The sequence below is a fragment of the Nicotiana tabacum genome, chromosome 4 (genome assembly GCF_000715075.1).
Source record: "Nicotiana tabacum cultivar K326 chromosome 4, ASM71507v2, whole genome shotgun sequence".
Taxonomy (NCBI): domain Eukaryota; kingdom Viridiplantae; phylum Streptophyta; class Magnoliopsida; order Solanales; family Solanaceae; genus Nicotiana; species Nicotiana tabacum.
In genome coordinates, this window is record NC_134083.1 from 146,484,408 (window position 1) to 146,501,133 (window position 16,726).

The window sequence follows — 16,726 nt, forward strand, 5'->3', positions numbered from 1 at the left end:
TACAACATGAAGCTGATTCCGGAGAAGTGTACCTTCGGAGTCAGCTCGGGCAAGTTCCTTGGTTTCATGGTATCTAACCGATGAGTAGAGATCAACCCGGACAACATAAAAGCCATATAGGATATCACCGTAGTTGACAACGTCATGGCGGTATAGAGATTGACCGGGTGGATAGCTGCATTGGGCCGAATTATTTCGAGATCATCTAACAAAAGCCACCAATTTTTATCATTACTGAAGAAGAAGAATGACTTCTCTTGGACCCCGGAATGTCAGCAAGCTTTAGAAGAACTCAAATGATACCTATCAAGCCCTCCTTTGCTGCACACCCCGAAGGCGAATGAGCATCTGTACCTCTACGTGGCAGTCTCCGAGGTAGAGATAAGTGGTGTCTTGGTTTGGGAAGAAACTGGTACACAGTTTCCTATCTATTATGTTATTAGAACCCTAGGTGATGCTGAAACAAGGTATCCGCACTTAGAGAAATTAGCGCTCGCTTTATTAAGCGCATCTAGGAAACTAAAACTATACTTTCAATGTCACCCCATATGTGTCGTGACTTCGTATCCGCTAAATAATGTTATGCATAAACCCGATCTCTCTGGTCGACTGGCCAAATGGGCCGTAGAGGTTAGCGGGTACGATATTGAGTACAAACCCCGAATAAAGTCTCAGATTTTGGTAGACTTGGTGGCTGACTTTACGCCGGCCTTGATCCTCGAGGTCGAGAAAGAATTATTACTCACCTCAGGGACTAACTCGAGGGTTTGGACCATATTCACGGATGGTGCTTCTAACGTGAAAGGGTCCGGGTTGGGAATCGTATTTAAACCACTTACGGGCAACATAGTAAGGCAATCTATTACAACTGTAAAATTGACTAACAACGAAGCCGAATATGAGGATATGATTGCAGGTCTAGAACTGGTTAGCAGCCTGGGGGCCGAGGTGATCGAAGCCAAGTGCGACTCCCTCCTTGTTGTTAACCAATCCAACTGGACGTTTGAAGTAAAAGAGGACCGGATGGGAAGATACTTGGATAAGTTGCAAGTGATATTGCATCAGTTCAAAGAATGGACACTAATTCATGTACTGCAAGATCAAAATAACGAGGCCGACGCACTGGCTAATTTAGGGTTTTTAGTCAACTCCGATGAATTCAATTCCGGAGCGGTGGTGCAGTTAATGAACTCGGTAATAGAGGAAGGTCACATCAAGGTGAACTCAACAAGCTTGACTTGGGATTGTAGAAACAAATACATAGACCACCTTCAGAAAGGGAAATTGCCGCCAGATCCAAAAGAATTGAGGGCCCAACGAACTAAGGTTGCCAGGTTTAGCTTGGTTGGAGGACAATTATACCGAAGATCATTTTTCGGACCGTTAGTAAGGTGCTTGGATCCCGGGGAGACCGACTATATGATGAGGGAAGTACACGAGAGTACTTTTAGAAACCATTCGGGAGTAGAATCCTTGGCCCAAAAATTGATCAGTTTCGGTTATTACTAGAACGAGATGGAAAAAGGATGTAAAAGACTTTGTTCAAAAGTGTAACGAGTGTTAGAGGCATGCCCTGATGATCTACCAACCGGGGGAGATGCTTCACCCGGTCTTCCCTTGGCCGTTCATGAAATGGGGAATGGACATCATCTATCGCTTGCCGTGGGCACCCGACAAAGCCCAGTACATCTTACTTATGACCGATTACTTCTCCAAGTGGGTTGAAGAACAGGCGTTCGAGAAAGTTAGGGAAAAGGAGATCATAAATTTCAACTGGGATCATATTATATGCTGGTTCAGGGTATCGACCGAGATCAAGTGTGACAACGAGAGACAGTTCATCGGTAGCAGGATTAATACATTTTTAGAGGATCACAAAATCAAGAAGATTTTATTGACACCCTACCACCTAAGTGGGAACAGTCAAGAGGATTCAACAAACAAAAATATACTGCAGAACCTGAAGAAGAGATTGACCAACTCAAAACAAAAATGGAAAGAAATTTTGCCCGAGGTCCTATGGGCATATCAAACAACTTCAAAGTTGGGTACTGGTGAAATACCATACTCTCTAGTCTACAACGTAGAAGCTTTGATAATGGTAGATATTGGAGAACCGAGCGTAAGGTTCCAATATTCTACGGAGGCGTCAAACGATGAGGCCATGGCCACGAGCTTAAAATTAGCAGACGGAAGACGACAAGATGCCCTAGTCCAGTTAGCGGCCCAAAAACAACGAATTGGGAGGTACTACAACCGAAGGGCAAACCTTCGACACTTCCAGGTTGGGGACTTGGTATTGAGGAAAGTTACACTGCACATCAAGAACCCGAATGGCGGAAAATTAGGCCCCAACTGGGAAGGACCGTAAAGAGTCACCGGTATAACCTGGAAAGACTAGTACCAGTTTGAGTCCAGAAATGGTGTGCGACTACCTAACAATTGGAATGTGGCACACTTAAAATGATACTACTGCTAAGGTATGAACACAATATTATTTATGGTTTATTACGCTTTGAACTAACCCGTGAAGGTATTCAGTCGGAGTCAAATCTTAGGATTAGGTTTGAAAGCACGTGTTGCACTCTTTTTTTCTTAGACCAGTTTTTTCGCGAAGTGGGTTTTACGATAAGGTTTTTAACGAGGCAACAGTAAGCGTGCTACCCTAGTTTTGAAGACCGGTCTAAGACCGAGGACTGCGGGTCGTTCGTATTAGATCAATACTAGGGGCCATCACACCCTAAGTCAAGAACCGAAGTCCTAAGTTTGGAAATTTAGAAGGCATTCTTATTCAATATTTAAAGCCAAGGCTTGAATATTAGGATTAATTGTAAGGATTAAATGGTCAAACGAACATGCCCACATAGCTCATTCTTGCCACGACAGATAGATTTTGTACCATCGATCTTTTGCATGACGTTCAAAGTAATAAAAGAAATTTTCCTTCTATGTTTCATTGGTTAACATGTGCATAAGCAATACTATCGTTAAAGCTACTTAGAACAAATGTTGGGAACCAAATCGGGGGTTGCTACCCGACAAGAAGACCCGAAAATGCGGGCTACTAAATCTCGAAGGCACCGAGCCTACTAGGCAGGGCCCAAACACGAAAGGCCACGGCCAGCTTAAATAGCTCGGAGACGTGTGAGTCAGTACTTAGAGAGTAAGGTCCTTACATATTTTTTAATACACAAAAAAGATTACTTCAGACCTAGTCAAGTTACTCGGTCTCGAAATACGGCCATGAAAAGAGCCATCTTTGGCAAAGAATAATTGTGTCCACTTAAAACGTTCAAAAAAACATTTGAACAAGGACTTCATTTTTTATGAGGTCCTATGAAATTAAAGCAATTCAGAGTTATTACTTGATCCAGGCATCATCTGGACTTTGGGCGAATGAATGATTTAAGTGATGTCAAATTCTACGATAAGGCATTAACGACACATTACAAGTCTTAGACATAAGCAAATACAGAATAATAAAGGACATAATGCATGGCCGAAGAAAAATTCTTTATATACATATGTACCAAAAGGTATTTATAGAGGCACTGTGAAACGGCCCCAAAATACAAAATAGCTACAAAAAAAATAAAAAAATTAACTAAGGCATTCCCCACCTAGTCTTCATCGGAGCCTGACTCGCTGCCCGAACCATCGGGTTGGTCTCTCTCTTTGACCTAGGCTTCGAGCCTCTTCACCTCTTCGATCTCGGCCGTTAGGTCAATCCCCTGGGCATGAATCTCCTCAAGGGTCTCTCTCCGAGACAGCCACTTCACATACTCAACTTTCATTATTACACGGGTCTCGGCTACCTCCACATCGTTCTTTTACTAGGACAATATGTCCTGAGCTTTGGAGGCCTCATTCGAAGCCGCCTCCAACTTGGAATTCAGCGCGGTGTATTCTTGGCCGAGAGTATCCCGTTCTGTAGCGGCCAAGTCGAGTTTCGCCTGGAGCTCCTCATTCAGCCGAGACCATTTGTTGGCTTTTTCCCTCATCACCCGGAGTTGATCTTTGATTGATGCCAAATCCTCTTTGGTGGCATCCCGCTCCGAGGCTAGGAGATCCATTTTACTCTTCAACTCCTCGGCTGAGGCTTTGACCTCGTCCATCTCAGTCCTAAGCTGGTCGATCAGGTCTATATTCTCTTGGACCTGCAAGGTTGCGGTGTTAGAATTTGCGCTTAACCTCTTGTTATTAATCACAAACACTCTTACCTTTTCAACCAGAAGGGCGTGTTACCATTTCACCTTTGAGGCCTCATTTTGAGCTTTTTCCAGCTCGGCTTGGAGGACGGAGTGGTCCCTGAGGACCTCATCTTTATGCTCATAAAGTGATTTGTACATGTCCTTTTACCGGACCTGCTCCTTTAGCTCAAACTCAAGGTGACTAACCTCCATCTGAGACCGGTGGAAGCTCCCATGATGAAGCACTGAGGTCTGAAGAATAAGAAAAAGGGCAAAATTATTAAAATCAGCTAAGGCAAAATGGACTCTTTAAAGATATGAGGGGAAGAAAATATACCCTGTTCAGCGTCTGCTGTGCCTCGTTGTAGATGCTCGGCGCGTCCACCTCATTCATCTTTACTTTGTCCTCTTCGCTTACCAAGGAACGAAGGTAGCTAGCTATACCGACCGGCCCAGATAGCTTCTTCATATCCGCCGGTACTATAAACATGACCGTCTTCTTCCTGTCAGGGTCCACACTCGGGGTGAGGAACTGCTTCACGAGATTTGGGCTCGGAATCGGCTCGCCTGACCTCGATAGCACATCCCTTTTCAGGATCACCAGGTGGCCAAAATTGGAGTAGTCTTCCAGCACGCCAACGCCCACACCTTCAAAAAGCAAATTGAGGGCTTTATCCGCGGCCCGTGATGCCTCGATCGACTTTTCTGTAACGTGCTGAGCCTCATCAAAAAGAGCCTTTGTGTGAGACGGTGACTCCAGGATGTCAATGACATCGACGACCTCTCTCAGAACCGGAGTAGCTTCTCGAGGGGCAGTAGCCATAAGTTCTTCCTCGGGCTTCCGAGCTGAGGAGAGTTTAGCCTTACGGGCATCCCCCTCCGGTACTGCAAGCTCTTATGAAGCGTCGGCCGGCTCATGGACGACAAACTCCATGTCATCATCCTCGGGGTAGTCCCTGAGTTGGTAGATCCTCTTCTTCTTGGCCTCGGGAGGAGCATCCGAGGAGCTAGAGGACCTTATCTTCTTTTTTATTTTCTTCTCCTTCTTTGCAGCAGCCTCGACAGTAGGTTGTACCGATGTAGAGTGTTTTGTATATGGGGACGAGGCCATGGCCTCGGTAATTGCCCGAAGCTCGGTGGTCTTGGGCAAACTTGTGAAAGAAAAAGGGACTTAGCCGAAATGACAATAAAATAAAAAGGAAATTCAATCAGGAGAAGAAGGACACTCACCATGAGAACGAGCCTCCCATTTTCCTTTAAAACGTTTGCTCCACTCGCGCTCGGAGTATGTTAATTATTTGCAGATGCCCTCGACCCACTCCTTGAAATGGGGGACTGCAATGGGGACTCAGGCAACCGCTGCATATCAGGAAATACGGGTAATGAGAAAGAAGAGTAAATTCAAAGGGTTATTTTGACAACTTAAGAGGAGATAAACTTACGTGTTGGGTTCCACTTCTCAGGGAATAGCAGGAACTCAGACGGAAATAGATCATCGGTAGTTACCCGAACAAATCTCCCATGCCATCCTCAGTCCCTATCCTCATCGATGCTCGAGAAGGGAGCCTTATTTGTCCATTGAGAAAGCTTGATTAACCCCTATTGGAAGATTCGTGGGTTGTAGACACGGAGCAGATGGTCAATCGTGAACGGGGGCTCCTCCGTGTTGTTGGAAAAGTGACGGATGAGTGTCACGATTTGCCAAAAGGACAGATGGATCTGCCCGAGCCGGACCTTGTACCTCTTATAAAAGTCAAGGACTACTGTGTCCGTTAGACCAATCGTGAAGGGATACGTATAAACGCTTAGGTATCCTTCCATATGCATTGTGATTTTATCCTCAGGACCGGGAAGGACTACGTCCTTGCCTTCCCATTTGCAGTCCTCCCCGACTGCTTGGAGCGTGTCTTCAGTGATAGAGCAGATATACCTCAACGCCTCCTCACCCCGATCTCCTTGTTTGGAGGCTTTTTCGAACTTAAAGTCGTTATCTATAGAGTAGCCTCCAAGAATAAACACTTTGAGAGGAGGTTCTGGGGCTACCACTGGAAGGGTCGCCTCGATATCTGTTACTGGGGTAGATGTTGAAGGAGTAGTGTTTTGAGGCACCAATTTTGAGGTTCTTGCCATCTTTATATGGGAATGTGAAGGTTTGAAGGCTGATATGCAGGTTTGAAGATTGATATGAAGATCTAAAGGTCTAGCTTGAAGGTTTAAAGGCAAAATATGAAAATTGAAGATGAAGATGTAAAGAACAATTTGTGAAGATTTGAGGGAATGATGAACAAGTAAAAAATTCGAGGGTAACTCAAGAAGATTCGAAATTAGAAAGTAAAAACGTGAAAAAGGAAAGCAGAGTTTTTATTGGAGGAAAATAATTAATGCGTGACGTTTCACATTCGATGCCCACCGAGGATGGTCAATCGGCGACTGACACATGTCCGAAGTCATAACGACGCTACTGATGGGACGTTTCACTGACTCGTTGACCCGCTTGTAGCGTACGGAGAAAGGAACCGGTGTCAGTTAATCACTTCTCGTCATTTATATAAATTTGCTCTCCGAAAAGTGAGGGGGACAATCTGTGTGCAAGTAAAATCGGGGATAAGGTTACCCCCGATTTCCAGGTAAAGAAACAAGAGGACACCACGACCCGATATGGCTTTGGGTAAAACCGAGGGCTCCCACAGATTAGAGCCTGGAGAGGACGAATGGTGCGTCAAGAATCGGACACGGACAAGCATTAAGATCGGGCAAAGTAAAGAACAAAGGCTAAGGGAAAGACAGTTAGACAGGACAAACGAGGTGCCGAAATATCCGTCCTTAACCGGATATTACAGCGTAAATCTCGCCCGATATCAGCTGCGTATCACCATTTACTAAATGAGAAATATTTTTACCTTATTTAGACTTGTACTAGGATTGAAACTTTCCTACTATATAAAGGGGATAACATTTTATTTTTAAAATCACTGTTGGCACGCATACCAAATCTATAAAATCAATTTCTGTTCTCTAATTACTGTTCGAAGTGACCTTCAGCTGCTTGTTTATTTAGTTACAATCGAGCCCGATTCGAGGGATTAATCGGAACCAACTTTCAGTGGTCTTCATTAAACCAGGCCTAATCATCCACCATGTTTTGTTTGGTCGTTTTGTTTTTCTTCAATTCAATTATTTATCGTTCTTAGATAATTCGTGTTAAATTGAATCACGTATTATTTAAATCACGTATAAATTCAGTTCTTACTCATTTTAAGGGTAAACATATATAAATTAAACTCTTGTATATATTATCATTTATTTTTGACTTGTAATACTCTGTAGGAGTGCTTTTGTTTACTTTTAATTGTTTCTGACTAACACCCTTTTCTACTTTGCTGCTAAACTTTCCTTGAATTTTATCTTAAAGTTAGAAGAGTCAATCCTTGTTAGGTCATATGTTAAATCATATATATATATATATATATATATATATATATATATATATATATATATATATATATATATATATATATATATATATATATATATATATATATATATATATATATATATATATATATATATATATATATATATATATATATATATATATATATATATATATATATATATATATATATATATATATATATATATATAGGTTAATTCTTTTGTAATGTCATCTAACCCCTTTTGAATAAGAGGATTATTGTTAATTAAAATTTATTTCCATAAGCTAATTATGTTCCAAAGAACATTCAAATGAGAGAGTTTTTCGTAGTTTTGAAAAATTACAACAACAACAACAAAAAACCTAGTGTAATCGCATAAGTAAGGTTTGGGGAGGGTAGTGAGTATGCAACATTACCCTTACCTTGTGTAGGTAAAAAAGTTATTTTCGGTAGACCTTCGGCTCTAAGCAAGCATGCAAAAATGACAATAATATAAAGAAGAAATGCAGTAGTGTAAATGTCAGGTGTATAGGGTAAACTATGCTATGCTACGTAGCCGCCCAAAAGAGGGACACATGGAACCTAAGATGGGGGATAGCCAAAACTGAAGGCAACGGTCCCGTCTGTCACCAGAAAGAATAACGCTCATAAAGATGCAATAAATACTCTTCGCCTGATAGCATTTAATGGAGAATATTCTACAACATTAAGTATGTTGCCCGTTACAAGGAATTTGGCATTTATGCTCACTGTTACATCTTCATCAATGGCCCTCATAATTGCCATTAAAGAAGGGCACAATCCTAGGACCTCCTTTCCTAGACGCAACTATAAATAGTGAGCTCTGTTATCATTGTAAGGACATGAATTTTCTCGAAATTCTACTCAAAGCTCTAATCAATTTTACCTTCTTATTTTCTGTTTTTGTTCTTATTATTGTTGCACTCGGAGGCTTCACTACCAGAGTCTTTATTTATGTCATTTCGTCTTCCTATCAAGGCTAAGTGTTATATATTTCTTCAATTATCTTGTTATTTTAGGATTGAATTAATTATATATATTTCTTCAATTATCTTGTTATTTCAGGATCAAATTAATTCACTTGTCTAGAAACTATGTATAAATTCAACTGTACCGTTTTACGGGTAAACAGTTTGGCGCCCATCGTTGGGCCTAGACAACTATTCAATTAAGTTGATCCTTGCCTTTTTTACTAACGCGTTTTGATTATTTTGTCTTAGAAAAAATCATAAGAAATGGCAGATAACAGTATTAACAACACACACAATCCCGTTCGAAGGGATCAACCTCATTTCGAGGACTCAACCAGTGACACCCACAACGAGGGGAATGACACCATGCCGGTGCATGACAGACAATATCCTCGACGTGTTTGGGAGACAACTCCCGATGATGCTGAGGAGGAATATGTTGTTGACGCAGTAAGGGTCCTACAAGAACAATAGGCGATCATTCTAGGCCACCTCATGCGATAGGATAAGGTTATGACGGAGTTGAAGCAGGCACTGTCGGGGGCTTCGAATAATGCGAATAGACGAGATCCGTTTCCTCCCGGTGCTCCCGAGAATCAAACAACGCATAGGGTCGACAACAACACCCTGAGGGGCGAAGTTGGCTCCGATGGGGATGGGGGGAGCGGATCCGGCCTTAATAACAAAAACGATCCCTTCAAGAATGAACCCTTACAGTTTATGTGGGAAGTGAACGCCCGCATGGACCAAATCTTGGGTGCACCACATGTGCTAAAAGGTCTGGACTCGAAGAAGTATACTCAATTGCCATACTGGCCAAGTGCGACACCATAATTAATCCCGAAGCTGTTTAAATTGCTTGATATACTAAAGTATGGCAGAACTTCAGAACTCAGGAGCATATTACCACCTATAAAATGGCGGTGAAGGGAAATGATTTAGCTCCTCACGAAATTGAATCTGTTTTGGTGAAGAAAGTTGGAGAGACTCTCGCGAGGGAAACCTTGACGCGGTATTCATTGTAACCCGAGAATTTCATAGACTCCTTTGTTATGCTCGCCGACTCTTTCATCAAGGCTCATGCGGGGCCAGAAAAGTACAGGCCTGAAAGACCTACATATTCAGGATTGCGCAATGAGAGTCCGAGTTGCTACGAGAGTTTGTTACCCGATTCCAGAAGGAGAGAATATTTCTCCCGGCTATCCTCGATGAATGGGCGGCTGAAGCATTCACCAAGGGACTGAATCCAAGAAGTACAGACGCTTCCCAAAAATTGAAGGAAAGCCTGCTTGAGTTTCAAGCAACAACTTGGGGCAGATGTCCACAACCGGTACAAATCAAAGATAAGGATCGAAGATTATCAGGTTGGCTTTCCATCGTCGACAAAAGAATAGGAGAAGAATAGAGAAAAATCAAAAGATGATATCGACATGGACAGACGGTCTTCGAGGGGCTGGTTCTTGCCCTATGAACGGACCGAAGGCCGCGTCAGAGGCTTCCGGTCAGCAGACAGGTTTGCCATCGATAGAAGGACTGATCGCAGTCAGAACAATAGATTATTGCAGGATAAAGAAGCGTCGGGGGCGCGGTATCCTTCCTACCCTAAGCTCTCAGAATACAATTTCAACGTCAGTAGAGTGGAGTTGGTGTCAACCATGAGAAACATCAAAGAAGCATGGTTTTCGAAATCAATGAGATATGATCCCAACCAGAGGGATCCCAACTTGTGGTGTGAATACTATGAGACGAATGGCCACCGGACAGGGGACTGTCGACACCTTCGGGATGAAGTGGCAACACTGTTGAAGAATGGTTATCTCGGAGAATTCTTGAGTGACCAAGCTAAGAACAATTATGGTCGTAACTGGGACAACACGGAACCCTCAAAAGTAGGAGAAGATCCTCTGCACCAAATGATCAACATGATCTTCGGGGGGGGGGGGGGGGGGAACGAGATCAACGGGGTCACCTTTTCGGTAACAGCAAAGACAAAAGTATAAATAACCCATCGCAAAAGGCTTCAAGAAGTCGCCGAAGACGATATCACTTTCACGTAGGAGGACGCAGATGGATTGCTGCTACCACACAATGACGCACTAGTAATTTCCTTAAATATGCTAGATTTTAAGATTAAACATGTAAGTGGATCCAGGAAGTTCAGCCAATATCATATAATGGAGAGTATTGGAGCAAGCTAAAGTCACCAGAAGCATCATTCTGGCCACAAAACTCTTCGCCGGATTCAACCTCGCGAGCGTCATAACCCGAGAAGAGATTTTGTTACCCACAAATGCCGAAGGAGTAATGAAAACAACTCTTTTCAAAGTGGTAGATGGTGATATGGGATTTAACACTATCCTGGGAAGGCCGTGGTTGCACGAGATGAAATCTGTACCATCAACATACCATCAATTGCTGATGTTTCCAATGCCCGAAGGAGTTAAACAGATAAGGTGTGACCAACCGACGACAAGGGAGATGAATACAATTTTGATCTCCAGTAGAAAAGGAAAGGAACATTCGACATAGCAATTACAGGAACTGACGCCCTCTCCCAAACTAGATGAAGTTAACCCGGGGGCAGAAACATCAGAATTTTATCAGGTGCCGAGGTATTTCCAGGTTCCAGAAGAGAGGGTGCAACGAAATCCACAGCGGAAGAACTTGATCAAGTTGCATTGTTCAAAGAGTTCTTAGAAAGGAAATTCCACTTGTAGACAGGACTGTACCCCGAGCTCAGATCTGGATTTATTAAATTTCTTAAATCTAATGTCGATTGTTTTTCATGGTCGCATGCGGATATGACATGTATCCCGACGGAGGTAGCCGTACACAAGTTAAGTTTGGATCCCAACGTACCTCCGGTAAGACAAAAGAAATGCCCTATTGCCGAATCCAGGATTAAATTCGTTGAGGAAGAGGTAACTCGCTTACTTAATATCGGTTCGATTCGAGAGGTAAAGTATTCAGGCTGGCTAGCTAATGTAGTAGTAGTTCCTAAGAAGAATAATAAATTTCGCATGTGTGTAGATTATAAAGATTTGAATAAGGCGTGCCCGAAAGGCTCGTTCCCACTGCCAAACATCGATCAAATGATTGATGCTACAGTTGGACACGAGTTAATGAGTTTCCTCGATGCTTATTCCTGGTACAATCAAATTAAGATAAACTCAGAGGATCAGGTAAAGACTTCGTTTATTACAAATTTTGGTACATATTGCTATAATGTGATGCCCTTCGGGTAGAAAAATGACGGGGCCACTTATCAACAACTCATGAATAAGATGTTTGAAAAACAAATAGGGAAAACTATGGAAGTTTATATAGACGATATGCTCGTTAAGTCTTTAAATGTAGGTGATCACCTTAAACATCTGCAAGAAACTTTTGACATCCTAAGGAAGCATAATATGAAACTTAACCCCGAGAAATGCGCGTTCGGGGTCAGCTCTGGTAAGTTTTTGGGATTTCTGGTATTGCAAAGGGGAATTGAGGTAAACCCCGATAAGATCAAGGCCACCGAAGACATCCCAGACCAACTGTCAAGCGTGAAGGAAGTCCAAAGGCTCACGGGGAGATTGGCAGCTTTGAGTAGGTTCATTTCCTGGTCATCAGAAAAATGTCACCATTTCTTCAAACTGCTAAAAAAAGAAAAATAATTTTGAATGGACCCCGGAGTGCCAGCAGGCTTTAAGAGATTTGAAAAAGTACTTGTCAAGCCCTTCGTTGCTTTCGAAACCAAAAGAAGGTGAAACGCTGTTAGTCTACCTCGCGGTCTCGAAAGTCGCAGTAAGTGCAGCTTTAGTCCGTGAGGACGAAGGTACGCAATCTCCTATTTATTACGTTAGTAAAATTTTAATGGGAGTAGAAACTCGCTATCCCCATTTGGAGAAATTGGCCTTAGCTCTCGTAGTCGCTGCTCGGAAGCTGAGGCCCTACTTCCAATGTCACCCGATAGCCGTGGTGACCACTTTTCCTTTGCGGAACATCCTTCACAAACCCGAGCTCTCAGGTAGATTGTCCAAATGGGCCGTCGAAATGAGTGAGTTTGACATAGAATATTAACCACATACTGCATTTAAGTCACAAGTCTTGGATGACTTTGTGGCCGATTTCAGTCTGGGATTACTGCCTCTGGCAACCAAAGAGGTAGTAATGGTGTCGGAATCGACATCGGGGGTTTGGACCTTATTTACGGACGGAGCTTCCAATGTAAAAGGGTCCGGGCTTGGTATAGTATTAATCACGCCTGCGGGGGGAAACCCTAAGGCAATCCATTAGAACAGTCCCTTTAACTAATAATGAAGCAGAGAATGAGGCTTTGATTACAGGGCTCAACTGGCCCGTGGAATTGATTCTGAGGTCATCGAAATCAAATGCGACTCACAGCCTGTGGTAAATTAGTTCTACGGGATCTTCGAAACCAAAGAGGAGCGCATGCAACAATATGTGGTAAAGGTCCAGGCTTTGTTAGCACGATTTCGGGAGTGGTCGATTACTCATATCCCGAGGGAAGATAACGCAGAAGCGGACGCATTGACTAACCTTGGATCATCGACAGAAATAAAGGGATCAGAGTCTGGGGCGGTAGTACAACTGATGAACTCGGTCTTGGATACAGATAGCTACGATGAGGTAAATGTGACTAATTTGCTTTGGGACTGTAAGAATGAAATCATCAAATATCTCGAGCAATGGAATTTTCCTGAAGACTCCTAAGCATCTCGGGCGCTGCGTGCCAAAGCAGCGCAATATAGCCTCAAGAGAGGCCAACTGTATAGAAAATCTTTCCAAGGCTCGCTGGCCCGATGCTTGGGGGCATCCGAAGCTAACTATGTTACGCGAGAAGTCCACGAAGGGATATGCGTCAATCATTCGAGCGCAGATTCCTTTGTACTGAGATTGGTAAGGGCAGGATATTATTGGCCCCGCATGGAACAAGATGCATAAGACTTCGTACGAAAGTGTAATAAGTGCCAACACTACGCACCACTGGTACATCAACCGGAAGAACTGTTGCATTCGATTCTGTCCCCATGGCCGTTCATGAAAAGGGGGATAGACATCGTCGGGCCATTGCCGCCGGCCCCCGAAAAGGTAAGATTTCTTTTGATTTTGACTGACTATTTTTCTAAGTGGGTGAAAGCAGGTCCTTATCAGAAGATCGGCGAGCGCGAAGTGGTGGATTTCTTGTGGGAAAATATAATTTGCAGGTTCAGAATACCAAAAGACATAGCATATGATAATGGGCCACAATGTATCAGTGCAAAATTCACAAAGTTCCTCGAAGATTTAAAAATAAAGAGGATCACATCTTCACCCTACCATCCAAGAGAAAATGGTCAAGTGGAGTCAACGAACAAAGTGATTATACAAAACCTCAAGAAAAGGTTGGAAGCGGCTAAAGGTAATTGGCCCGAGGAATTACCCGGAGTTTTATGGGCATACCGAACAATGGCCAAATCGAGCACAGGAGAAACTCTCTTTTCCCTTGTGTACGGGGCAGACGCTTTAATCCCGGTAGAAGTATGGGAACCCACCTTGAGATATTTCCAAGAAGATGAAGAATAAAACAATGAAGCAATGTTAGTCAACTTGGAGCTACTCGATGAGCGCATGGACTTGGCGCATGTAAGAATGGCAGCCCAAAAGCAGAGAATGAAGCGGTATTATAATCTAAGAGCCAACCTCCGTTATTTCAAAAATAGGATACTTGGTCCTGAGGAAAGTAACTCCAAGTACCCGGGGAGCTCAACATAGGGAAGCTAGGTTTAACATGGGAAGGACCCTACCGGATTTCAGCTGTCACTGGGAAAGGTTCATATGAATTAGAGAACCAAGATAGAGAAAAGTTGCCCAGCAACTATAACATGGCACACCTCAATAGATATTATTGCTGATGAACATCACTTGAGCTGAAAATATGTGTTGCACTCTTTTTTCCTTCGTCCAGTTTTTGTCCCAATTGGGTTTTTCTGGCAAGGTTTTTAACGAGGCAGCAACAGAAAGCATACTACGAAGAAAGCTCCAACAGCAGCAATAAGACCTTTAATAGCAAGGCACACAAACAAAGATCCACTCTGGGACGGTTAGATAATATTTTGCTCTATAATAAAATTCCCATCGGGAAGCTAAGTTTGCTATCGAACAAAGGTTACCCGACCGTTCACAAATACAAACCACTAGAGGGTTGTTACATAAGTCCTTCGCTCTATAGCATGAATTCCTGAAGGGAAGTAAAATGTGTTACCGAATTAAGGATTATCTAGCAATTCATTAGTGGGATCCTCGAAGGTACAAGGCTTCCAGTGTTCCAATTCGCATTCCTCGCATTTGAACAATGGGGGGGGGGGGGGACGATATGAGGATACGACAATAATGACTACCACGTCGACCGGGAAGCGAAAACCGAAAACATTGTTGTATCATCGGATCGGGGACTGCGCGACTAGCCTCGTAGAAACAAGTTGTACAAGTTAGCCACAAGTAATGGCAATTTCTTTTTTCAGCATAACAAATGCTTATGTACTTTTTGAAAATAGAAGGAATAAAATGAAGTCCTTTTGTTTTTATCTTATTTCTTGTCTGAACGATGAATTAACTTTGTCATTTGAAAGTTAAACAAGTACTTCAAATGCTAGTGCCGTAATGAACATGAGATGTCCTCTTCAAGAGCACCGTAAATATAAGAGGGCCCTCTCTTATAAAACCCCTCACGTTAAAGGGTTGATTTCAGAAGAACTTATGCCCGGAATCAAAATGCTTTCGGGAAAAATAAACCCAAGGCTTCACATAATAAGATGCAAACAGTAAAATTTGCGCAAAACTCTTAAGCGAAAAGAAGAGAATGCAAAGATTAAAACTTGCATAAATGTTCAAACGAAGGAAAGACTCAAACAATACTTGAGCAAAAAGATATTTTTATTTACAATAACATGCCAAAATGGCACATATACAAGAATTGGAAAAAGAAAAGAAAAGCTAAACTACAGCATCTCCGGAAACCGGAGGAGGACAAGTGTACGCGCCCCCAGGGGAAGTGGATAGATACGTCAATGTCTCAACATTTTGGCCTTCGCCAGTTTGGCCTTCAACATTTTCATCTTCTGCTTCCTCTTCAGTTACCGAAGTTTCGGAACCGGAAGCAGCAGGCTCTGCCAGGAGATTGTTTTTAGCAGCCAACTCAAGCTCATGGGCTTTAGCAATTTTAGCATCAAAGTCAATGATACTAGCTTTGTCCTCTTCCAAGGTTTTTCTCCTCATGCTGTACATAACGTAAGATTTCTCAACGACGAGGGAAGACGCTCGGCGCTTAAGTTATTCTTTGAGTTGGGTTATCTCGGCAGAAAGGCTTTCCCGGGAGGATCTAATGGATCTGAGGATAACATCAAGGTCCCGGACAGTTGAACTAAAGAGCCTCTTATGCTCAATAGTTTTCCTATACTTCTCCTCCAGTTGGGCATGTTTTGCCCCTGCAGTAGCAATCTCTTCAGTATTGGAGTTTAAGGCTGCCTCTAAGTTAGTCAATCTTTTAGCAGAGGCAGCCTCACGATCGGATGCAGCAAAAACGACTTTATAAACTTCAACCCATATGGCCTTAGCCTCTTCAAATTGAACCCTAAATGGGGCAATCTATCGGCTAAGGGTCTCCACTTCTTGCTCGATTTGCTGCAAACAAGCCTCCAATATAGCGGCCTCAGTGGCTTTGGCTTCTAATTCTGAGAGGCGAGCGACACTTTGCTCTCGCTCTGCCAAAAGTTGATCCCGTGAGTAGGTAATTTCTTCCTTCTCACGAATTAACCTCTGAAGGCCCTCGAAAGCAAGAAAGTTGGCCTACAAAGCAAGAAAGTCAAAACTCAGGATATGTTCAGGCAAAAATAGAAGAAATAACAAATGAAGAAAGGAATGTACCGATGCGGTGTTGTGCATGGAGTTGTTCAACAAACACTCTCCTGAGAGTGCCTGAATCTTTTTCCATTCTTTCTCTGAATCCAAAGGCTTCAGATAATTAGCAAGCTCCATCGGCCGAGATAGCAAGTTGCATCCGGTAGAGACCGAAAGAGTAACATTCCTCCTTCTTTGTGTATCTTTAGAAGGGGCAGCATAA